Here is a 24,242-nt window from a genome sequence, read left to right as displayed (position 1 = left end):
CCTTGCTCTGTGTGTGAGGATGATGTGTGTTCCCCTCCCTCCCCTACTTTCCTTTCTTTTGGAAATTGAGTAACTCTGTGTAGGTCTGGCTCCCTGGTGATGCGCCCTAATTGTGTGTCTGTCTGGGAGTCGGGTCCCCCTCTCTCATTCTGGCTGTGCCTCTGTCTCTCTGGCTCCCACCCTTCCCTGCCTCGTCTGAATGTCTCCCTCTCGCCTCTTGGCTGCTTCGCTCTCTGTCCCTCCTTTCTGAGTGTGTGTTTGAACACTCAAGTGCCAGTATTAGAGGAGACCCAGGGAAGAGCGGGAGGGAGGTGGGGAGGGGAAAGGAGGTGCAGGTTGGAAGGAGCAAGGAGACAGGAAGAGGGCGGGGCTGATCCTGGCCACTGCGGGGTGGGGGCAGTTTTTAGCGGGGAGAGGATCCTGCCTGCGCCTGGACCGGGAGGGAAGCGACTCTGGCTATTCCCAGCTGCCGCTGGAGCCCGAGTTCCTGTCTGGCGGCTGCGCGGCCGGGACTTGGGATGTGAGGTGCATAGCAATGGGGCGCTGCGGAGGCTCGACTGCAGCTCCCAGCTGGGGAGGGGGTGGGGAGGGGGCTGAGGGGCAGCCCTGTGGCTCCCTTCCCCCTCCCCCTTCCCATCTGGGCTCTCCCCAGGGGATTTCCTCACCCTGAGAAAGTCTCTTCCAGAAAGCAAGGCCCGAGACTGCAAGGAGCAGGGCGGGGAGAAGGGGCCGGTGCTCCGGAGAAGCGGCAGAGGTGGGGGCGGGGAGAGAGGGGGAAGATGGGAGTGGCAGAGACAGGATGGGGCGGGTGGGTGAGGGGGCCCCATGGGCATCAGGACCCAGAGTCCAGGAGAGAGACTGGCTGGGCCCCTGGCCGGAGAGAAGGAAGAGCCCATGGAGGTGGGGGCTTGGAAATGTGGGCGGAACCCTGGACAGAGCCTGGGTCACGGGCTCCCCAGGACTGATGGGGAGTTGGAAAAAGCCGAGGGAAAGAGAAGGAGAGTTTCCAGACAGGAGGCCCCTAGGACTGGGGGGGTCTGGGATTGGGGGATCCCATGAGGTGAGGAGACAGGGATGGGGGGCTCTAAATGAAGAAAGGTCACAGAAGGGGGTCCCAGACAGAGCAGGATGTAGTGAAAGAGGTTAGGTGTGCTAGGGAGAAGCTCCACCGGCCCCTGCTCAGGTGAGGGTCCTAAGCAGAGCGGGGAAGTGATAAGGGGTCCTGAGAGGAACAAGGTAGGGACTGGGGGCTAGAGGAAAAAGAGGCTAAAGTTGCGGTCTCCTGGAGAGGGGATCAAGGGGGGATATCTGGGGGGAGAGAGTGAGAGATGGGGGGATGAGGGGATCCTGAGGGGAAGACGAGGTGCAGTTAGAAGGTCCTAGAAGAGTAGGTATGAGGGTGGGAAGGCTTGGGAGGGCAGCAAATGGGGGAGGGGAGGTCCCCAAGAGGAGAGGGCTAAGGACGGTGGGAGGCAGGTAGTGGTCCCAGAGAGACACGTGCCCAAGGATAGAAGGCCCCGAAGCAGAATGGGGTCAAGGAAGGGGGTCTTGGGAAGAGGGAGGGGCAGGGGTTCGGTTGCCCATCAGTAGGGGTTGGGGGACCCCAGAGGGAGAGGGGCTGAAGATTGGGGAGACGGTTGTCTCGTTCCCCAGTCACCCCCTCCGTTTTTCCCATTCTCACTTCCCAAACTCCCCGGTTCTCCCCGGTTGCCAGGGCAACCGCTCCTGCCAGGCGCGGTCACCAAGGAAACCCCGTGCCCGCCTCTCTCCCCCCTCCCCATCACTGGCGTGCCCCCCCACCCCAAGCAGTGGCGGTGTGGAAGGTGGGAGGGGCAATGGGGGGGGGGAAGAACCTGAACTCCCGCCCCAGAAAGAGGGGCCCAGACCTACACCCAGTGAGCCACCTCCCCTCCCCCCGCCCCGCAAGCCTACATCCTCAGCCCTACAGCTGGATACACAGCGACCGCCGGACGTACATCCCCCCCCCACCCCGTCCCTAGGCAGCGGCGACCCCCGCCCCCAACACAGAACTAGCCTGGCCCGGAGGACCCCCACCCGACTACCTCCCCCACCGGCTGCTGCTCTCCATCAGGCCCCGCCCACTGTCCTCTGCCGCCGGCCCCCCAGCCCCGAGGAGGCCTAAGACCACGGTCCCCTAATTAGAGAATGCCCCCCCCCCCGCGGTTCCTCCTCCCGCCCCCGCCCGGGCCCTTCGGCGGCTACTCACAGCGAGGAAAGGGGCTCCTTCCGGGGGGCAGCATGCCCGGCCGCGGGGGGAGGACCCCCCCAATGAGGCACAGGGATTCGGGGTGCGAGGCCCGCTGCGGGGAGGCGCGGGGGGCGGGGCTGCGTCCGGGCCCGGGTCGCTCGCGTTCTCCCCCCTCCCCGGCTCCTGGATGGGGAGGGGGCTTCCGCAGCGGCAGCGGTGGGGTTCGGGGGCCGCTCTGCCTCCTCGCTCGCCCGCCCGCCTGCCGCCCGGCCCGGCGCCCTCGTCCGCCGGCCCGCCTTCCTTCTTGCCTTCCTTTCTTTCCTTCTTTCTTTCCTCGCTTCCTTCCTTCCAGCCTTCCTTCCTTCCTTCCTCCCTCGTCGGGCCGCCGGCGCCGCTCTCCCCCCACCCCACCCCCCCCAGGCCCCGGCCCCGGCCCCGGCCCCCGCCTCGGACGGTGCGGCAGCGACCGAGAGCAGCCGAGAGCGGCAGAGACGCGAGCGGAATACTGATGATGGAGGGGGAGCGGGAGGGAGGGGAGGGAGGGGAGGGAGGGCGCCGGGAGGGGGGAGGCTTTCCGGGAAGGAACGGAGGGGGGAGAGGAGAGAAGGAGAGGAAGAAGGGGGGGAAGAAGGGGAGGGAGGAAAAGGGAGACGATGGGGAAGGGAGGGAAAGGGGGAGGGACGAGAGGGGGAGGGTGGGGGAGGGGTGAAGCGGTGGGAGAAAGAAGGGGAAGAAAGTGAGAGAAAGAGAAAAGAGGGAAGGAAAGAGGGGGAGGGAGGGCCGAGCGACAAGCAGGAGAGGGAGGGACCGAGGGAAGAGCAGGGAAAGATGGAGAGAAGGGGAGAGGGAGGCGAGCTTGTCCCAGACAGGATGGGAGGCCAGGGGGGGAGAAACTCCTAGTACACCTTTGGTAAATATGTGCGGGGTGAATGCGGAGGGAAGGGGAAGGCAGGGCCAAAGCGAATGGATGGAGGGGAAGCCGAGCTGGGGAGCAGGAGGGAGTAGGCAGAGGACAGGAAAAAGAGGGTCTGGAAGGAGAGAGATGCTTAGAGGGCTGGAGGAGGCCCAGGAGCGGGGAAGTGGGGGAAGGGAGGAGGGAGGGGAGAGTTAGGAGAGGGCGGGAGGAAAGGCGGGGAAGCTTTGGGGGGATGTGGGGAGAGGGAGGGAGCAGGGCGGAGGCGCTGGCCTGATGGGGAGAAACAAAGCTGGACACAGATGAGAGGACTGAAGGGGGGGGGAGACCAAGAGAGGGGTGGGGGGAGAGGGGAGATCCAGGGCAGGGGAGAAAGGAGCCTGGGAGCTAGAGCTGTGGAGGTACAGGTGGGGTGCAGGAGCCTGAGGGAGAGCACGCAGGGAATGCCTTGAACCCTCACTGTGTGCCCACCTCATCATCCCCCCCCCGCCCCCGTTTCAGCAGCCAGACAGAAAGATCCTCTCACCCATTTCCCAGATAAGGACACTGAGTTCTCAGGGGAACGAGGGCAGAATCCAAATGCAGAGTCCAGGCTCTGGACGGGGTATTTTGAAGGAGCTAGAGAAGAGGCTGGGCCCTGGCGAGGAGCCCCTGGCCCAGCCCTGTCAGGTGGAGATGCGTGGGAGAGGGCAGAGGATGGGGCCCACAGCCTCCCCCCACGGAGTTCTCTCACCTCCTCCAGGTGTTGGCAGCAGGTGCTGGGGATACATTTGGAGCTGTGAAGCCCGCATTGCACCTTGGGTGCAGGGAGGCAGGGAGAGGGTGCAGGGGCCTCGGAGAGGTCACCTTGCCCTCCCTCTGCCCCATCAACTCCCCTGTCTGCTGCCCCTAAAGGCTCAGCCACCAAGGATGGGGGGCATGGGGAATTAGGGGGCAAAGAAACTCAGAAGGGGGCTGAAAAGAGGCAGCCCATTTCCAGTGTGCTGAATTTCCTCCCAGGCAGGAATCTCACCTCTTCTTTGTCCCCCCAAAAAGTCCAGCTACTAGCTTTGCATATGGAGGAGAGAGAAAAGATAAAGTGCCAATCTGCCCTTCTTCCGAGAGCCCTGGGAGGGGCACGTGTGTCCCCTTCATCCCCACGGGCAGAAATGGGGCGAAGTGGAAGCCAGTCTGGGGAAAGAGGGGGCTGGGAGGCGGGGAGGGAAAGTGGGTCACATTTGGGTGCATGAGAAGCAGCTGTGGGTGGGGGCCGGTTAATGCGGAGACGGGAGAACTGCAGAGAGGGGAAACTGAGGAAGGAGAGAGCGACCAGGGCCTGGGAGCAACAGGTGGGTTGTGGAGCGCTGGGTCCCCACCTTGGCGCTACAGAAATCTGGTTTAGGAGGTTGGAGGTGTGAATGCGTGCACCCCAGAGCACAGCATAGCACAGGCCCAAGGTCAGTGGCAATGCTGGTAAAACAATAATAGTCATAACGGCCAGCATGTCATACGTGCTTGCTTCGATCAGACTCGGATGCCATGCCAAGCGCTTCGTGAACATCTAGCTGATTCCTTACAACCAGCCTCAACTGGACTTTTAGGGATGTGAGCACGGGTGGGCACAGGCAGAGCAGGGTCTTGGAGGCTCCTGCTGTTCCCAGCATTAACCCCTTAGTTTCTAGAGGCTTGCTGGGGAGAGGCCAGAGCAGGGAAGTAGAGAAGAATTTCCACATCTTACCAACTCCTGAGGCGTCCTGGTCTGGTCTGAACCTATTTCAGAGAAACAAAAGAGCGCTAGGAAGACAGGGGCGGGCAGGGCGGCAGGCTGGAGGTGATGGGGTGGGGGGCCTCACAGAGGAAGTGGCTTTGGAGCGGAGATCTAAATGACAATAAGGAGGCAGGAGATCTAAATGAGAGAAGGAGGCAGCTGCCGGGGTGTGCAGGGAAGAACCCCCAGGCAGAAGAGGTGTGGACAGCAGAGGCCCGGGGAAGGCCACAGGCTTGGCCTGTTTGAGAGAGGAAATAAGACAGGTGTGGCAGAAGCAGGGCGAGACACAGGGAGAGTAGAAAGGGGGAGGAAGAGCCCCGGATTAGCGCAAACACAAAACCAAGCCCCACGTGACCATCTGTCCCCTAAACTTTGCCCTAAAGCTTAATTAACTCAAGCAGCAGTCCTGAGCATCCTAAGCGCTGATCCCCATTTTTCATTCGCATTTTCAACACTGATTGGGGCCTATGATGGCCTAGGATGGGCCAGAATCCCTATTGCCTAAGAAGGGATGGCAGTGACCTGGGGACCCCACCCCCCCATAGTAATGGAGACTCAAAAGGTACGTTTACTATTTCACACAACCAAATGTAAGGTATACATTTCCTTTGGGATGGCATTTCAGAGGTTAACCCAAAATCAAATCTCTCTGCTTCAGGCTGTAAAAAAAAAATTTTTTTTCTTTTAATCCACTCAGTGTGTTAAATACTCATCTCACCCTTATCAGAAGTTCTGATGGACAGTTAGGTTTACCTTTGATAAAGAAAATATGGGCCAAGGAAGGAAATTTTCACTTAAAGTAGTTTGGTTTGCTCAGAAAGCTCTTTCAAAGTGGGATCCAGGGGCTTCCCTGGTGGCGCAGTGGTTGAGAATCCGCCTGCTGGTGCAGGGGACACGGGTTCGAGCCCTGGTCTGGGAGGATCCCACATGCCGCGGAGCAACTGGGCCCGTGAGCCACAATTGCTGAGCCTGCGCGTCTGGAGCCTGTGCTCTGCAACGGGAGAGGCCGCGATGGTGACAGGCCTGCGCACCGCGATGAAGAGTGGCCCCCGCTTGCCGCAACTGGAGAAAGCCCTCGCACAGAAACGAAGACAAATAAATAAATAAGAAAAAAACCACACCATAAAAGCACCAGACACATATTTATTCTAAACTACCCACTGTTTCATAATGTTTCTTTATAAAGCTTTAATAAAGGAAGTACCTTTTAAAAAAAAAAAAAAAAAAAAAAAAGTGGGATCCATGGGGGACAATGGCTAGAGGTATCACCGCCCCCCCCCACCCGTGTTCAGGTATTTTGTTCAATACACTCCCACTGAGCAGCTACCTACCGTGGGTAAATAAACAAGAAATAAACAAGATCCTCACTGACTCAGAGTTCTAGGAGGTGGGTGAACATCACAGCAGGTGCTCAGCTAAGCCCTAGACCTAACCCCCAGTTCTGACTTTCACTATGCCTCCAACCTAATCCCTAACTCTTAGGAGAGATGGCAACTGCTGACCAAGGAACACAGAGTTGGATGCAGAGTAACACCCCTGTGTCCTGCTTGTCCAATTTCCAGAACATCTGTGTTTGTCCTGTGTCAGCGTGGCTGGCCATATTTCCCAAAGGTGGCTGCAACACTCGCCCCCATCCCACACGCTCTGGCACTCCTCCACGTGCACGTCCCTCAAAACTGGGAGGGCTTTTGTGACCTTTTCAACCAAAGGAGTGTGGCAGAAGTGATGCCATGTGACTTCCAAGGCTAGGTCATAAAAGAGATGCAGCTTCTGCTTTACTTGCTGGAAATTGGCTCTTGTGCCTTTGGTGGCTTAATAAGCTCACTGACGGCCCTGAGGCCACCATGCTGGGAGGAAGCTCAAGCTATCCCACAGGGAGAGGCCACACAGAGAAGCCCTGACGCTACCTGAAGAGGGAGGAATTCCTGGCCAGCACACGGCTGCGTTAGCTCTCCTTCTCTTACAGCTCTAGCCACAGTCTCACTGTATCCACTTTAGAGCCAGAACCGCCAGCTGACTCTTCCCCAGATTCTTGACTCACAGAGACCTGAAGAGATAATATAATGATTTTGCTGCTTTAAGTCACTAAGTATTGGGTGTGACTTACTGTACAGCAACAGATAACTGCAACAGTCAGTGACACAGAGCATGACACTCTAGTCCTTTACTAGACAGGACAATCTCAAACCATCTATATCCATCAGTGGTGGAAAGTTTGGCTGAAATAAACCATGTACCATCCTGGTCTTGGTTTCTAGATATCGTTCCCCCTAAGACGAACCAGACTTCTTGGAAAAGTGGCTGCTTCCAGGTTTGGGGGCAGGGCAATTACAAAGTAAGCATGGGCCATCTTTCGTGCCAAAAAGGCAAGAAAGTGTTCACAATACTAATGGGGTCAGGTCAAAAGGACACAGTAGCCAGCTTGAAGGGGCTCCCATTGGCGGCAGTTGGGACAACTGGAGCACCAAAGAGAATGACTGTGACGCTGGTAATGTGTGAGTGTGTGTGAGTGTGTGTGACGTAGTTCACAGTTTCGACATTAGATTTGTGCTACGTTTTTTGAGATGACTTATCTCTGTGAAGCTGGGTTTTTGGCAGTTCTATGATTAAAAGCCAGCACTGCCCTGGAAATCTTTGTGGAATTGGAAATGAGGGTGGTGGTGTCTAATCCGATTCTGAAGTTTGAGAGGTTGTGCAGTGCCCAGCAGGTGCACACATCCCATTAGTGAGCAATTAGAATGAAATAAAATATTTTTCTTTCAATTTATGTGCATTACTTTTTCAGCTGGTGCTAACTCATTAGGACATGAATACTTCTTAAGTTGCATGGACCTAACTACTTAATAAATGGAACAGTTAGGTATTCCTTTGGGGCCTTCGGAACACCATGAAAAAATTATTGAGGCACTGAAGATACTGTGAAATGAGAATATTTGGGAACCTCTGCTCCAGACTTGATTTCCATCTTACAGAAAATAGGATGGAGGAACAAGTCACCATGAAGAAACAATCAGACAAATCCAGAATGTGGAGCATTAGACAAAGTTATTGGCCTGGTCTCTTTAAAAAGTCAATATCACGAGGGAGGAAAAAAAGGGTAGAGTAGTTGCTCTAGATTAAAAGAGATTAAAGAGATACAACAACCAAATGCAATTGCATAGACCTTGCAATGGATCCTGGTTTGAAAGACAGTCTATGGGCAACTGGGAAAATGTGAATTTGGATTTGATCTTGAAAACCTCAGGGAATTAATGTTAATTTTCTCTGGTATGATAACGATATGATATTGTGGTTATGTAGGAGAATGTTCGTATTCTTAGGAGATTCAGCCTGAAGTATTTACACCTGCAACTTACTTTCAAATAGTTCAGCATTTGAAATGTTAACAATTATGGAATCTAAATGGTGGGTATATGCAGGCTAATTCAAATTTGTTGTTCAATTTTTCTGTATATTTGACGTTTCTTTTTCATTAAAAAATTGGGAGAGGGGCATTCCGCTGACAGAAGTAACAATAGGGAAAGTTGTCACTGGCAATGAACCCCTTCCCCTTCCTGCATAAATAATGTCTGCCTCTCTGCATCAGCATTTAAGATTGCCCTAAAAAAAAAAAAAAAAAAAAAAAAGGATTTCCCTGCAGGTCCAGTGGTTAGGACTCCTCCAGGGGGTGTGGGTTCGATCCCTGGTCACCGCAAGCCCGGAGGTACGGCCAGAAGTTAAAAAAAAAAAAAAAAGATTGCCCTAGTAACTCTCATCTTAAAAAAAGTCACCCCAAAGTTCCCTCCTTTGAGAACACATCTCCTTGCACCTCATTGTTTGTTCTTTTCAGCAAAACTTCTGAGACAGCTGGAAAGTCTCACTATCTCCACTTCTTCCTGTTCTATTCTCTCTTCCAACACGGCTGGGCTTCTGCCCCCCACTACACTAAGCCGCCCTTGTCAAGGTCACCAACGACCTCCATGTTGCAAATCTAGGGGCTACTTCTTGACCCACATCCTACTCATTCACTGAGCGGCACTTGACACAGTACCTCCTTGAAACCGCTTCTTCTCTTGGCTTTAGTGACTCCAAACCCTCCATTTCCTCCTCCCCCACCAGACTCCTCTGTTGGTCTCTGGATGTGGGAGGAGAGCCCGGAGGCCAGGCCCTCTTCGTGGTCTTGGCTCTCTCTCTCTGAGTGATCTCACCCAGTTCATGGCTTTAAACTCACAGTCAGCTGACGACTCCCCGGTGTGGGGTGCGCACAAAGGACCGCTGACATCTCCATTTCTCAAATGCAGCAGGTCCAAAACGGGGCTCTCCACTCCCGCCCCACGCCCACACACCTGTTTTGCTTCCGGCTCCGTTATCTCAGCAAACTGTACCACCTTCCACTGAGTCGTCCTGTGGCTCTACCTCCAAAGAGACTGCACGCAGATAGTCCCTTCTTTCCATCTCTTCTGCCACCACGGCAGCAAAAGCCACCATCCTCACTACTGTCCATTCTCCATACAGTGGCCGGAGTGATCTTGTTAACATGTAACTGAGATCATATTATCCCCCAGTTTGATACTCTGAAGACTTTCCACCCTGCTTTGAGTTAAATCTGTACTCCTTACTGAGGCCTCTATAGCCCTGTGTGGTCCGGGCCCCTATGCCTCCCCGACATCTCCTGCCGCGGTCCCCTTCACTCACTGCACTCCAGCTTCTTCCTCTGCAGTGGGCACCTTCCCACCTCAGGGCCTTCGTACCGGCTGCTCTGCCTGGGACACTCTTCTCCCCTCCCGGAGAGTCACATGGTTGGCTCCCTCCATATCATCTCCCCAAAGAGGTCTTCCTTGTCCAACTTATTTAAAGGCACCCTCCTACCCCTTCCTGGTTACTCTCTATAACACAAACCCTGTCTCTTTTCTTCATAGCATTTATTGATAACTGAACTTTTCTTATTTTTTTACCTACTACTCACTCACTGTCTTCCCTCCCTAGAAGGCAGACCCCATGAGGAGAGAGACCCAGTCTATTCTCAGTGACTATTATATCCCCAGTGTCTAGAACGTGTCAGGAAAAGTGTCCATTTTCATTAAATTTATTGAATATAATACATAATTCATCCAGTCTTCTGGGTACTTCAAATGCCCTTCTTGAAACAAAATCATCCCTCAACATAACAAAACATGAACTGTTTTTGTTGAGTCTACTATGCATTAGGCAGGCATTCAAGTTGTCCCTTCCAAAATCCCCCAAGGAAGATGCTATTATCCCCTCCCCATTTTACAGAGGAGAGTCAAGTTCAAAGAGGTGTTATTGATACAAGACCACACAGTAAAGAAGTGTTAGATTTGGATTCCAAACCTGCTCTGTTTGACTCCAAAGCACACATTCTTCCTGCTCTGCCATATTGTCTGGGACTTAACTGAATCACAATATCTTTTCATTATAAATGTAATCCGTTGGGAACTCCTGCCTATGGCTATGATGGGGTAACTAGTACCAGAACTGCCCTCCCGTGATAAACCACTAGAAAGCTGGACAAAATATATGAGGCCACTATTTTCAGGCATTAAACAGATAGGAAGAGAACTATGGTCCTATAACCTCTGCTATTACACAGTAATTTCACTCTTAGGTATTTACCGCAAAGAAATGAGACCATGGATGCATACGGTCCACACAAAGGCTTAGGTCAGACTGTTCGGGGCATCTTTGTTAATAATAACATAAAACTGGAAATAAGGGCTTCCCTGGTGGCGCAGTGGTTGAGAATCCGCCTGCCAATGCAGGGCACACCGGTTCGAGCCCTGGTCTGGGAAGATCCCACATGCCGCGGAGCAACTAAGCCCGTGCGCCACAACTACTGAGCCTGCGCGTCTGGAGCCTGTGCTCCGCAACAAGAGAGGCCGTGATAGTGAGAGGCCCGCGCACCGCGATGAAGAGTGGCCCCCGCTTGCCACAACTAGAGAAAGCCCTCGCGCAGAAACGAAGACCCAACACAGCCAAAAATAAATAAATAAATAATAAATAAATTTAAAAAATGTGAAATTCTTAAAAAAAAAAAAATTAAAAAAAAAAAAACAAAAAAAACTGGAAATAAGCCCAACTTTTATCACCAATGGAACAGGTAAACCAATTGTAGTGTATTCATAAAATAGAATACTCTTTAGGAATAAAGGAAATAAACTATTGATAGATTCAACAACATGAATGAATCTCATAGATGTTAGGTGGAGCGAGAAAAAGAGACACAAAAGAGTACATAGTGTATGATTCTACTCATATAAAGTTCAAGAAAAGGCAAAATTAATCTTTACTAATAGAAATCAAAATAGTAGTTGCCTATGGGGTTAGGGATTAGTTGGAAGGGGGAACGAGGGAACTTTCTGGATTGATGGAAATGTTCTGTTGCCTTGAATGAGGTGTTGGTTACATGTGTATAGATTTGTCAAAACTCACTGAATTGTAACCTTAATATCTGGGCCTTTCACTGTATGTAAATTGTTCCTCAAAATAATTCATTGATATAAAATAGATAACCAACAAGGACCTACTGTATAGCACAGGGAACTATACTCAATATTTTGTAATGACCTATAAGGGAGAAGAATCTGAAAAAGAATATAGATAGATAGATAGATATAACTTAATCACTGTGCTGTACACCTGAAACTAATACAGCATTGTACATCAACTATACTTCAATTAGAAAAAATATATCTAAATAATTATATATATATATAAATATATATATAATAAAAATATATAAATAATTATATATATAAAATATATAATATATATAAATATAATAAATAAATAAATATATAATAAATAATGTAAATAATTGGCCTCAACCTCCTATAATTTACAAAAATAAATTCTACATGGGTTACATATCTAAACCTAAGAGGTAAAACAATACAGCTTTTAAAAGAAAGCATAGGGGAGAACTCCTATTCATCAAAAGACACCATTAAGAAGATGAGAAGGTAAGCCACAGACGGGGATAGATTCTTATGCAGAATACGCAAAAAAAAATTTCCTTCTAATCAATAAGAAAAAGTCAGAGAAACCAACAGAAAAACCGGCAAGCTCTTTCACACCGTTGGAGGGAGCACAGATCGGTGTAACCACTCTGGAAAACAGGTTGGCAGAATCCTCCAGAGCTGAACATCTGCACACCCTCTGCCTCCTAGGTCTGTATCCACCAGAAACGCATGCATGTGTTCACCCAAAGACACGGATAAGGGCTTTCACAGAGACACTGCTTATACCAGCCAAAACCTGAAAGCAATCCAGATGCACATTGACGATAGAATGGCTGTGTAAACGGTGGTCTATTCACAGAAGGGCATCCCACACAGCGAGGAGAATAAATGACCCACAACCACATGCAACAGCATGCGTGGGTCTGACAAACATTACACCGAACGAAAAAAGAAGCCAACCACCAAGGAGGCAAAAATAATCTACGGGGTTTGAGGTTAGGATAGAGAATGCCCTTTGAGGGAGGGTGGTGCCTGGATGGGCTCATGAGAGGACTCTTGGGGGCCTGGGATGTGCTCTTTCTTGACCTGGCTGCTGGGTACACAGACGAGTGCACCTTACAGAAACTTACTGAGCTGGACACGTATGATTTGAGTGTTCTTCTCTGTGTATATTACACATATTTTAAAAGATTTACTTTTTAAAGTAAAGTAATTCATGATTGTATTAGTTTTCCATTGCTGCTCTAACTACCACAAACTTAGTGGCTTAAAAGATACAGATTTATTCTTACAGTTCTGGAGACCAGAAGTTCCAAATCAGTGTCACTGGGCTGGAGGCAAGGTGTGCCCCTTCTGGAGGCTCCAGGGGAGATTCTGTTCCATAGCCCTTTCCAGGTTCTAGAGGCGCCTGCATTCCTTGGCTTGTGGCCTCGCCTCGCCCCAAGCTCTGCTTCTGTTGTCACCTTGCCTTCTCTGATTCTGATCGTCTTGTTCCCTCTTATGAGGACCCTTGTGATCACATTGGGCCCCACTGACAATCCAGGATAGCCTCTCCTTTTCAAGATCCTTATTAACGTCATCGTATCTGCAAAGTCCAATCTGCCACGTGAATCCAGGGATTAGGACGTGGGCATCTTTATTCTGTCTGCCACAGCGAGCATCAGAACACAGGTGGAAAACAGAGAGAAGTAGGAAAAAAAGTCTATACTCTCACCTTCTAAACCCAGTCACTCCTTAACAGATTGGTGCATTTCCACTTAGTCTTTAAAAGCATCGTTATAGCCATACTTCATATAAAATGCGAGCATTCTGCTTTTGTTCACTGAACATTACCTCGCCAACATTTCCATGCTAATATGTATTCTTCAAAACGTCCTTTTAAATGGCTGTGTAATATTCTATCGTGTGGATGTAGTAGGGTTAACTTAACCGTTCCCGTCTAGTTTGGGTACCCCGGTAATTTCATTAAAAAAAAAAACCGTTATAAATAACATCATGATGAACCTCTTTGTAGATGAGTCTCTGTTTGACTTGCAGGTGGATTCCCAGGCTGTAAGAGCGTGAACATTTTTTCCTGCACTGACATCTACTGCCAAATTGCTTTCCAAAAGGGTGGTGGCAATTTACATTCTGACACCGTGTATGGGCATGAATGTCTGTTTCGCTGTACTCTCACCAGCATTCAGCAGAACCTTAAAACATTTGTTGCTCATCTGAAGGCCAAAAAAGAATCACTACCTTGTTTTAATGCTATGCCCTTGGGTTTTATCAAAAGGAACGAAACAAAACAGTTAATGTGAAAAATCACTTTGGCTTTTGCTGCAAAGTTTTGTTAATCACCTAGTAATTCAACTCCTAGGGACGTATATTAAAGAAATAATCAGAGACGTAGACAAAAACATTCACGCAAAGATGTGTATCATTGCATCCTTTGTAAAAGCCAAATTCAAAAACGTAAATGTTAAAAATTAATAGAGGATATGTGATCCTGGGGATGTCGCTGTACCCGTATCCTGTTGTTTTCGTTTTGAATCACTCTTGCCCTATCTATTTATTAATCATTCATTCATTCATCTCTTATACGGACTAAGCTCTCTGCTGCCAGCTGGGAATATCGTGATGAATGAAACAGTGGGGAACTAAAAAACTGCCTTCGTGAAGCTTACATTGTTGTGTAGTAGATGGACCTACTTCACTGAAGGATCCCTTCACCTCAGTTTTCCTGTCTTTCTTTCTTTCTTTCTTTTATTGGCCGCACCATGAGGCTTGTGGGATCTTAGTTCCCCAACCAGGGATTGAACCTGTGCCCTTAGCAGTGAGAGCATGGAGTCCTAACCACTGGGCCTCCAGGGAAGTCCTATATCTTTCAAATAGAGGAGTCGGAATAGATACCATCTGTGCTCTTACAAATCCAACTTCCAAGTCTCTAGTTAATCTACTTGTTTATTATTCCCCTGGCTAGACTGCAATCTCCTTGAGGGAGTGTCGTGGGTCTCTGCTGTCTTGTCAGCGTGGCAGGTAGTTCCTCCTCTTTCTGGTAATAGCACCATAATTTCCACTGGGAACTCTCCCTGTCCTACGTTCATTCTATGGGATTTCAGTGGCGCTAACCCACCCTAGTTATTAGGAGAAGGTACACGACCTAGGCCTGGTGTCTCCCAACCTCAGGACCTTTTCTGGGGTTAGCTGCCTTGATCCTGGGGTTGCTTAGCTGTAGAAATGAAACCTGGAACTGCCAGTGACCATCCTGCTACCCTCAGGGCCGCTGCACACACTCCGGCAATCTGTGCTCTGCACACATTCAGCCTGTGCTCCTCTTGCCAAGCCTATGTCCTGGATGCAGGACTGTACCAGCCGGATGGAAGGGATGACTTTTTTGAAATGTATCTACCCAGAGTTGGTGGCTTTTTGTAATTTGTCCATCCCAGGGGCCTCTTTTTGTTGTTGTTGCTTTGTAATTTTTCCATACGACTCCTGGTGACCCTGCCCTAGTGGAAAAGAAGCTGCCTGACCATGAAGGCAACACAGAGGAAAGCAGATGGGAGAAATGGGGAGACATGCTCTTGGCAGTGATGTCCGAGTGCCTGATCCAGCCGTTCCTGATGCTGGCCCTAGCCCTGAACATTTTAGTTACATGAACTAAGAAGTATGCACGCTCTCCCCCCGGCCCCAGGTTTTTGTTTTTTTGTGTTTTTTTTTGTTTTTTGCTTAAACTGGTTTTCACTGGGGTTCTGTTACTTGCAAGTGTGACAGAACTGACCGATATTGGGAGGAACTGCCTGCTATCTCTTCTCATACAGCTCAGCACACTCTCATGTCCCCTCTATGGGTTGTCAGTTTATCTAACTCTAAAATGAAAGGGTTGGGACTTCCCTGGCCATCCAGTGCTTAAGACTCCGCGCTTCCACTGCAGGGGGCACGGGTTTGATCCCTGGTGGGGTAACTAGGATTCCTGCATGCCGCATGGCGCAGCCAAAAAATAAATAAATAAAATGAAAGAGCTGAATCAGCGGCCGTTCATATTTCCATGCCGATTGTATATATTTGATTTTAGAGGACTCTTGTTACAGGAAGTAGAGAAGGCAGAGTTTATCGATCCCACTCTACAGTTGAGCTAATGGCAGCTGGGGGCGATTAAGTGATTTGTTCAAAGTCACATAAAACAAGCACAAAGAGCTGCTGGGATTCAGACCTTGGGCTATATGGCTCCAAGTCCTGTGTTCCATTGACAGGTGGGGAAGCTGAGCTCTGTACAAAGGAAGCAACTTTAAAATCACAGGGAATGGCAAGAGGGTTAATTAGTGGCAGGCCCTTCTAATTTCCACCTGGTGCTTCTTCCTCTGCATTGTGCTGCCTCTTGGCTGGTAATAGCCATAAAGCCATTTTGGGAAAAAAAAAAAAAATCAACATACATTTCTCCCACAGGACTGGCAAAAACTAAGCTGACTGGTGTATAAGTGTTGATGAGGATGTGGGAAAGCCCTCTGTCCCATGGCTTGCAGAAGTGAAAACTGGTGTGCCCACACTACCGCCACACCCTTGCCGTGGCCTCATCCTTGCCCTTTAAGGCTGTGTGTGGTCACGTGATTGCTTTGGCCAATGGCATGTGGGTGGAAACAGTGGTGTGTCAGTTCTGAGTCTAGGACTTAACTGGCCTAGCGTGTTGCCGTTAGTCCTCTGTGTCTCTGCTCTGGCCACGAGACACTTGCTGTCGTAGCTGACCCTCCTTTGCCTGGACCCCAGAATGAGACACCCAGAGCAGACCTGAGCCTGCTGGACCTGCAGTCCACTGCAGAGCAGCCCTAGATAAGACAAGCTAGATCATCCGACATAGGATTACTGTTATTTTTTTTTTAATATTTATTTATTTATTTTGGCTCTGCCGGGTCTTAGTTGTGGGATCTTTTAGTTGCGGCATGTGGGCTTCTTAGTTGCGGCATGCACGTGGGATCTAGTTCCCTAACCAGGGATCAAACCCGGGCCCCCTGCATTGGGAGCATGGAGACTTACCCACTGGACCACCAGGGAAGTCCCCCAGCACAGGATTATTATTTGGAGTTGCTGAGTTTTGGTACTCATTATATAGCGATAGTTGAAAGTTACAGGAAGTGTTGATTAAAATGAAAATGAATATACCCATGTGACCTGATGATTCTGCCTCTTCGTACTGACCCTAAGGCAACATACATGTACCTGAGGAAACCTATATAAAGATGTTCACAGCAACATTGTAAGATCAAAGAAACCAAAAATAACCCAAATGTCCAGCAACAGGAGAACGGATAAAGAAACACGAGTTTTTTTGGAACACCACTGCAGCTCTTAAAAGAAATGGTACAGAGCTATTTAAATAAATCTGGATAGATTTCCAAGACATATTGTTGCATTAAAAAAGCAAGTTGCAGAACAATATGTACAGCATGATCCCATTTATGTTAAAATACACTCACATGCTTGCTAAAAACAATACTACTCATTTACTATACAATACTATGCACACACTATATTACTAGATATATGCACCCACGTATAGACAAAGATCTAGAAGGACCCACTATAAACGGATAACAAGGATTACTTCCAGGAAAGAAACCGAGATTGCAGAGAGGCGATCAAAGGAGACTTTAGCTTGATCTGTTATACTGTTTTTAAAAAGCAAGGACACTCTATCCATACATTACTCGTACATTTGAAAAATAATTTTCTAAAAGGGAAGAAATATATATGAACATATATACACGCACACTATGAATACAAACCTAAGGTTCTATTTTAAATGTCTTTTAGAGGCAGACAGGCCTGACTTCTAATCCCACTTCTGCCACCAGCAGCTAACTGTGTGACACAAGTCACCCAATCACTCTGAACTTCTGTTTTCTCATTTGTAAAATGAGGATATTCGTTTCTTAATAGGGTTAAGAACTTAATAGGGTTGTCATAAGAAGTAAATAATAATGTATATAAAGTTCCAAGAACAGCATCTGACAGGTAGTGTGTGTTCAGTTAAATGTTAACTCCCTTTCCTTCCATTTCCCAGCCCCTCCTTACCCTAACCTTGCTTCTAACCCAGAAGTCAGACAGTAGTGACTGCTTTGTGGTCCCTCCTCAGCATTTATCCCTCCTGCAGTAGGTAGAATGATGGCTCCCCAAAGATGCCCTAATCCCCAGAAACTGTCAGTACGTCAGGTTAGATGGTAAAGGGGGCTGAAGGCAGCTGAAGGAATTAAGTTTGCTAATCTGCTGACTTTAAGATAGGGAGAGTAGCCAGGATTATCCAGGTGGTCTAATATAATCACAAGGTCATTTCCATGAGGAAGGGAGAGCCCGTGTGAAGATGAAGCCAATCAGAGGAAAACAGGGCTTATCAGAGGCATCCAGATGACATCATGCGAGTGTCTGGATCTGTGCTTGAAGTTTTGGGGTTGCCACGACTTTTCATTTATATGAGGCAATAACAATTCCTCTTCCTTTTTTTTTTTTTTTTTTTTTCAGCCAGTCTGAATTGGAGTTTTGTTCTTTGCAAGTGAAATAGTCTTTTGAGAATCTGATGAGCTAAAAACACTTTGCCTGGAGACAAACACACGCAGACAAACCTTCATATACAATTTCAGGGAAACTTGTGACCCCCTGAAGTCTGGCCCCAGGTTATGAAGTCCTGCTCAGTTCCAAACAGATCATCAGGGAGGCACCAAAGGGAAGGAGAGAAGAGAGAATGTCTTCAGGGGGTCTTGGATCCCTCCCTCCATTCCTGTAGAGGAGCTTTGGGTCACAGACAAATGACTGGTTCAAGGAATTAAAGGTGGGAGCTCTCTGTAGAAGGTACAAAAAGCTCTTTGGGATAACTTCACTCTTCTTTGAAGGAAATCTCTCAGCCCCTCTTTTGAGATCCACCAGAGGGAGGGTGGGAGAAAATGCAACGTCTCTTGAATCTCCTTCCTGGATTATTTCTCTCTTTCTTCTCTCTTCCCACTCTTGGGACAACTAAAGAATCAGAGAGGTACAGTGAATTGCCCAAGATACACAACAAATGTATATAGAAGGTTTTGAATTCTGGCCTAGTCAGCTCATGGCTTTCCTTTCCTCTTAGAATAAAAAGGAAACATCTCACTATGGCCACCAGGCCCTATATGATTTGGCCCCTGCCTCTCTGCCTCTATTTTGAGCCCCCCTCCCTCTCATTCACTATGCTCCCTCTGGCTGTTCTGATTTTCTTTCTGTCCCTCAAACATGTCAAACATGCTCCTTTTCCCAGCTCTCCCTTCTGCCTGGAACCAATACTGGATAACTCAAGAGGCAGACCAAGTCCATGTTCAAGGGCCAGCAAAGTATGGGCTCTCCAAAATTATTTTGGCAAATATTTAATGCTGCAAAGGAGCCATTATGGGAAAATCCAGAACATGGATTCCCATACATTCATTCTATTATTTAGCATTTTAAAACTGAATATTGGCCTATAATTTTCTTTTCTCATACTCTCCTTGTTAGGTTTTGGTATCAAAGTTCGGCTTGCCTCATAAGATGATCTGGAGAGCGATTACTCTCCTAGTCTCTGGAAGAGTTTGCATGATACTGGAATCATTTCTTCTTTAAATGTTGAGCAGAACTTGCCAGTGACAATGTCTGGACTCAGAATTTTCTTTGTGGTTTATCTTTTTAAAGTTACTGTTTTGATTTGTTTAAATGGTATTAAGATTAATCAAATGCTATATTTCTTCTCATGTCACTTTTGGCAGGTTATAGTTTTCTAGGGATTTGTCCATTTCATCTATATTTTCAAATGTATTAGTATAAAGTTGTTTAAATATATGATTTTTTTTTTTTTTTTGGCCTAGCGGCCCAACTTACAGGATCTTAGTTCCCTGACCTGGGATTGAACCCGGGCCGCCTGCAGGAGAAGCGTGGAGTCCTAACCACTGGACCACCAGGGAATTCCCTGATCTCATTCTTGAGATTTATTTTTCACTGGGTATAAAATTGGCCGTTATTTTCTACCAGCACATTGATCTTATTCTGGCTTCCATTGTTATTGTTATGAAGTCAGTTGTTATCTAACTATTGATCTTTTGAAGGACGTCTGTTTTCTCTAGCTGCTACTGAGATCTCTTTGCCTTTTGGTATTCTTCAAATATACAATAATGTTTCTAGGTGTGGATTTCTTTATTTTTATTTTGCTTGTGATTTATTGGGCTTCTTGAATCTTTGGGTTACAGTTTCTCATTTTTAATTTTGGAAAACTTGAAAAATCCACCATTATTTCCCTAAATATTCCTTTTGCCACATTCTCATTCTCCTCTCTTTTGGGGACTCAGAATAAATATAGATAAGACCCTCTCACTCTATTCCCCATGTCTCTTGACTTCTTTTGTATGTTTTCTACCCTGTCTCTTCAAGGTTCATTGTGAATGATTTCTTTGACCTATGTTCCAATTCACTATTTCTCTATTCAACTGTTGATTTTAATTTTAAATCTATTCCCTTAGTTTGAAGTTTCTACTAGTTTTGTTATTTTTAAAACATCTAGATAAAGTTTCTGGTTTCTTGGTTTATGAAAGAAATGGCAATCTTTTATTTTATCTAAACAAAGCATATTGTTTTTATGTTTGTCCGATAATTCCAATAACACAAGTATTTTGATGGGTTTATTTCTAGTGTCTCTTATTTCTGCTGGTTCTTTCTCCTGGCACTTTGTCCACCTGGTTATATCTGACTGTGTGCTACTCCCTTTCCTTGAAAATATGTTTACAGGAATGATTTGGGCCTTTAATGAAGGTTCTTTTCACCGGAGAAAACTTTTTGTGTGTGCTATTGTCAAGAGCCTAGAAACACTCCCAGTCTGAAACCAAACTAAATTCACAGCCTGAGATCTTTTGAACCATCCAGGTAATGGACTGCAAATTCACAACTGAGGGTCCATGTACTTCCCGCTTCCTTTACCCTGAAGGTGTAGCCATTGCTTTCCCAGTTTAATGTGGATTCCCTACCTTGGGTGGGACCTGAGCTGTTTTTATTCCCTTCATCTAAGTAAAAGTTCAAATTCCCTCAGGGCAGAAGTACTCTGATTATTTCTCTGGGTTCTTGATTTCTCTTCAGTTATGGCCTGATGAATCTTGTGAGACCTACAATGCTTTTAAGACTTAAAAAATTTTTTTTCCATCCAGCAATTTTAATGTTCCAGTGGGAGGATTGATCTGAATAACCTAGCCTGCTATTATTAACAACTTCAATTACGTTGTCCTCTTAGCTTTGCTTAATTTTTCTTCTTAGCACTTAACACTACTTGACGTTATGTATTTATTTGCCCACCGACTGCATTGAAATCTCTATGGGTGCATGTACTTCGTTTTGTCCAGTGCTGTTTCCTCAGCACCCAGAATAGTGTCTGGCACATAGTGAGTACTCAATATTTGTTGAATGAATGAATGAATGAATGAAAAAAAGCAATTGTGCAGCCTCTTTTGTGCTGTGGCTAAAGTGGGCCAAAGCGAGATGACTGGGGGATTTAGAAACACGGTCACAAATCTAGAATCTGTGTGGAGACCTTTCAAAACACAATCCCAAATCAAGGTCACAACTTACCAAAGTGGCATAAAGAAGAAAGCTTGAGCTTCCCTGGTTTGCAGGACTTCCCAGGATCAGGTATTAGCCTGGGTAGTGGGTCTCAGTTGGTATCCATGGGTGGGTCTGTGCCTTTTACTCTCTCGAGAACTTTGTTCACTTCCCCACCCATCTTTGTTTCGTCTGTCGACCTTACCTTTCACTGAGCCTCAGGTGACTCTGACCCTCTCATGTCTTTTCTTTGCTCGTCTCGCTGTTCATCTCTATGACTTGGTCTCTGTCTTTGCGTCCCTATCTTTTTTTGTTGTGCCTTGGTCATGTTCTCCTTCTGTATCTATCCTCCTCTGTAAGATACAATTCCAACATTTCTGACTGCCCACAACCCTGCTCCCTAGCTTTATCTCCAGGATGTCTGCCAAGCCAGCCTCTATGTTGGTCATCAATCCCTCTATCTCTGCCCCACTCCCCTTCCTGGTCTCTATGCCTGTTATGTTTCTACAATCTGTCTTCATCATCTTCATCACTCCCTTCTGTCACCATCCTCTCTGTCTCGATTTCTTCACTTGTCACTGTGTCACTGAATGTGCTCTGTTACTCCACTCCGGTGCTGTTACCACTTTGCTCTCTACTCAGAGTCTGTGCATTCTGTTTCCGTTCCCTCTCAATCTGTCTGTGTCTGGGTCTCCTCCCACTCTGAATCCTCCATCTCGGTCCCCCACTCTGCTTCTGTGTTCTCTGGTCCTCTATTTCTGTCATGGTCCCCTCTCTGCCTTTGACCCTCCTACATCTCTGTCTCTGCACCCTCTACTTCTGTTCATCTCTCTCTCTGCCACTTTCCATTCTCTCTGACCCCTCTGTAGATTGGTCCACTCCTTATCTAATATATATTGTTTTCTCTAACATCGTTACCTTCCTTTATCTCCGCCGCCTCTGCCTGAAGTTGTTCTCTTTGCCGCTGTCCTTCTTGCCTTCAACTCTCACACCTTTCCCTCTATTTTTGTCACTTTCCCACACATTATTTCCATCTCTTATCTCTGTCTTCTCTTTCTCTGTCACTATCCTCTATATCTTGATCACCCCTGAGTCTGTCTTCTCTCTCTTTGTGATCGTCACCTTCTCTATATCTGCCACTGTCCCTTTGGTCTTTGTCCCTTCTGTCACCGTCCTCTTCCTCCCCATGACACTGTTCTCTCTTTTTGTATTACGGTCCCCTTGGTCTCTCTCCCTTCTTTCTTAGACCCCTTGCTTTCTGTCCAGGACTCTTGGGGTCTTAGTGTCTCAGTCCCCTCAGTCTCTGTTGACCTCTTCTCCGTGTCCATCACTTCTGCAACTTCTACCTCACCCTGACTCACTCTCTTTTCTCTCTCTGCTACTCTTCCTTTGCCTCCGATGATCTTCTTCATCATGGCCGATCCCACTTCTCTCTCTCTCTGCCGCTGTCCTCACTCCCCTCGCCTCGGTCCCCCATGCCTTCAGGCCCTCTGTGACCATGGACTTACTTCTGTCCCCTCCATCTCTATAACAACCGCCCGTTATCGTTCCCAATCACCGTCACTCTCTCGCCTCTGGGCCCTTCCCCTGGTCGCGTCATTTATGTTCCTCTGTCGCTTCCCCGCTTCTCCATCACTGCGATTTTCTATCGTGTCTGAATCGTGTTCTGTTCCTGTAGGTGTGCATATGGGGGGAGGTCTCTGTCCCTTTGGAGTTCTTTCTTCTAGTCAGTCTCTGGCATCTCTGGGGCTCTGTCCCTCAGCAAGATTTTATGGGGCCACACCGTCTCTCAGGCCTTTTCTGGGACCAAGGGGGGCCCCCCCTCGGTCCATCTGTCAGTCAATCAGCCTAGCCGTCCGCCTTGTGCCTCTCGCCTCACGCCTCGCCTCATGCCCTTTCCCGCCTTTTATTGCTTCCTTACGCTTAAAAAAAAAAAAAAGGAAAAAGGAAAAAGAAACACGAGCGCATGCGCACCAACCGCTGTACTGGAGAAAGTGTGCGCGACCCGCCAGCGGGCTCGCAGGAGCTCACACGAACTCGCCTTCGAGCTCATGCTCTCCAGGCACCGACTCCGCAACTAGTGACGTCACAGAGGCTTTGCCCCGCCTTATTGGCTGCCTTCAACTAGCGGGCGCTTGCTGGAGTAAGTGGCCAAGAGTTGCCGAGCGCCAGATGGCGCTCAAACGTTTGAGCTTAGGGACTCTGCAAACTCTATAGAGACTCGTGTTGTCATGGCAACTCTCCTCTGTCTAAAGGGATACCTGCGCTATTTGGTTGGATCGCTAATCTGATTGGATGTCTGTTGAGTTAATTCCTGTATCTGATTGGATGCCAGGGACTCTTGATCTTTCCTTCCTCTCAGCATTTCTCTCTCCTGGTAGGGTTTCTGGAGATGGAAAGTGACTTGAGTTGCCAGGGGGCGTGAGGGGTGTTGCACCGGGCGCTGGAACTCGGCCAAAGTCAGCTGACCAGATTGGTTCTCTCTCAGATACAGCCTCCCTTTTCCCCGCCAGAGGGCGCCACGGTGTGCTGAGCCCTTGGAGGCCTTGGTGACTGGTGACGTCACTGGCAAGCCACTCTTGATTGGCTACATCTTTTCTGCCCTAGCCGTCCTAAGAGAGGTCTAGAGGACGCAGGAAGAAAGAAACTGTGTGCCCAGGAATAAGGAATGACCTTGGTCTCAAATACTTCAATACGCAAAGGGCATTCGCCTTTATTATCCTATCCAATCTCCATAATCATCCCCAGACGTGCATACTATCGTTAGAGTGGACACCTACTGCAACTATGGACCCATATAACAGACACCTGTGGTTTTTGCCTGATTGGCATCTGTTATCGTTTAAAAAGAAATTAACAAGCTTTTTAAAAAAGCAGTTTTAGGTTTACAGAAAAAAATTGAGCGAAAAGTACAGAAAGTTCCCATATACCCTAAGGGGAACTCTGTACCCTAATTCTCTACACCCTAATATGCCCTCTCCTAATTCCCTTTATTATTAACATCCTGCATTACTGTGGTACATTTGTTACAATTGTAGGAAAACACTGTATGATTCCACTTACGTGCGGTACCTAGAATGGCGGTTGCCAGGGGCTGAGGTGGGTGGGGGGTGAGGAGTTGTTTACTGAGTGATCAGTAAAAGTAAAACTTTTACTGAAAGTTTCCGTTTCTGCAAGATGAAAAGAGTTCTGGAGATTGGTTGCACAACAATGTGAATGTACTTAACACTACTGCACTGAACTTTCAAAAGGGTTAAGATAGTAAATTTTATGTTATGTGTATTTTTTTTTGGCTGTGTTGGGTCTTCGTTGCTGCACACAGGCTTTCTCTAGTTCCTTCGAGCGGGAGCTGCCCTTTGTTCTGGGGTG

The 24,242-nt window shown here is 48.0% G+C and overlaps 1 protein-coding gene across 1 annotated transcript in view; it reads right to left on the bottom strand.

Moving 5' to 3' along the window:
* LRRC4B (leucine rich repeat containing 4B) overlaps positions 1–2,536 on the bottom strand; it is a 40,752-nt gene extending 38,216 nt beyond the window's left edge. Inside the window, exon 1 of the mRNA XM_036833427.1 lies at positions 2,228–2,536. The gene's annotated coding sequence lies outside the window, so the exon portion shown is untranslated. The remainder of the gene's footprint in view (positions 1–2,227) is intronic.
* Between the last annotated feature and the right edge of the window lie 21,706 nt (positions 2,537–24,242).

This window comes from Balaenoptera musculus, chromosome 19 (assembly GCF_009873245.2).
Source record: "Balaenoptera musculus isolate JJ_BM4_2016_0621 chromosome 19, mBalMus1.pri.v3, whole genome shotgun sequence".
Taxonomy (NCBI): Eukaryota; Metazoa; Chordata; class Mammalia; order Artiodactyla; family Balaenopteridae; genus Balaenoptera; species Balaenoptera musculus.
This window is presented reverse-complemented; position numbering and strand designations above follow the sequence as displayed.